We start from the raw sequence: 1,824 nt of genomic DNA, 5'->3' as shown, positions 1-1,824 counted from the left end.
GGCTGCTGGTAGGCAGGCTCTCTGCTGCCTGCCTCACTGCCTCTGCCTGTGTGTGCGTGTGTGTGTGTGTGTGTGTGTGTGTGTGTGTGTGTGTGTGTGTGAAAATGTGTGTGCGTGTGTGGCTAGCAGAGGAGCTACCCTCCCTTCTTAAGGTCAGGTGTACCCCAACTTTGTCTCTCACTCCGTCTGTTTCTCTCTACTCCTTGCTCTCGCTCCTTCAATCCCATTATCCAGCTCTCCCTGCCTCCTTCTCTCTCTATATATAAGTCTCTCCCTCCACCCTTCCTGCTCTGCACTCACTGCGCCTGCGCTCACATCCTGCTCATTTGTTCCTTTCCCAGCTCAGTCTCTCTCTCTGACTCTCTGTCTCTCTCTCTGACTCTCTGTCTCTCTCTCTTCACAAATTAAAATAAGCTTTATTGTGAAAATCTCAAATGTACATAAGAACATGGTAACAAATAAAAAATGAATTATTTCAAATGTTTATTTAAATATAATAACCATGAATCATGGCGCACAAATTAAATATTTAACTGGGTGGCAAATTTTTCCCGCTCTTTTCAAGAAACCTCATTTTAAATGATTGGGACAAACTGGCTGTTGGAATGTGACAAGAAGGGGGTCTGCGTAAGTGATTTACTTAAAGGTGTTATTTGTAAGAAATAGTGAGGAAATGTCACTCCCCTTCCACTGGGCCACAATGGGACTTTTTTTCAGAAAAATATGTTTGGTAGTGAATGGAGACAAATATTTTTTTATTCCTCTTGAATTGTGCCAGTAATTACACATATTTGTCAATTTTTCATCTTGAGAAAGTCGCAGTCTGTCATAAAACTAATGAAATATGAGTGTGAAAATATGTTATTAGAAAGACTACCCAGCCAACAGTTTTGTAAGTCGTTCAACACTCATTGAAACCCATAACTAAAACTTTATAGAACCAGTACCTTGTATTAGCGAGCTCAGAGAACTGACTAACTCTCCTTTCACATGTAATAACCTGATAAATATCAGTTATATTTCTTTTCAAAAGGTGTGGTTATTTCAAGTCAATAAGATGCTTGAATAATATTCAGTTGTCATGGTTAAGTTCATGTTAATGAGGTAAACGTGACTTTTATGAGAAGTTAGAATGCATAAATAATTTACAGTTAAATATGTGCCTTTAAAAAAAAATTTAAATTTCATGGCTTGTTATGTATGTTAAAAACCTAAAAAAGTAACTATTGTAACGTTTGAGAAAGAATGACCTTGAAGAGTAATATTTCCGGTTCACCTGTCTGTGAAGAGGAAGAGAAGAAGGGAGCGCTTCTGCGAGAGAACAATGGCGTAGAGAAAGAGTCGAGAGATAGACTGAGAATAGTTACAGACTGCTGCATTTATCGTGTTATTTTCCTTCACACTGGACTGCGAACTGTTTGCCAGTTACCACGCAATCAAGCAAGTGAGTTTGGGACTGTTTGCTGCAGACAGAGCGTGTGTTTTTTTGCTACAACATGAGCTAGCTGAGTTAGCTTAGCCGTCGCCATCGTGGAAGAGACATCGCCTGCGTTTCTCCTCTGTGTGGATGTCGGAGCCAACGCAGACCTGTGGAGCTTCAGCCGAAGTCGCGGGGGTGTGCCAGTTGCTGAGGACGGACTTTCCATGCTGTTTGGTGAGGCTGTGAATCCTGCTGCTCATCATGGTGGTGCTGCTTCAGACAGAGAAACATGAGAGGGATTTTCCTGCGGTAGGAGCTGTTACCATTGCCCATACGGAGGTATTATAATCTCGTTTCTTTATGAGCTCCAAATTTAAAGCGCGCAAACGATTCCTGTTATTTCT

The sequence above is a fragment of the Pagrus major genome, chromosome 15 (assembly GCF_040436345.1).
Source record: "Pagrus major chromosome 15, Pma_NU_1.0".
Taxonomy (NCBI): Eukaryota; Metazoa; Chordata; class Actinopteri; order Spariformes; family Sparidae; genus Pagrus; species Pagrus major.
The sequence above is the reverse complement of the archived record's forward strand: the minus strand, read 5'-3'. Positions refer to the sequence as shown.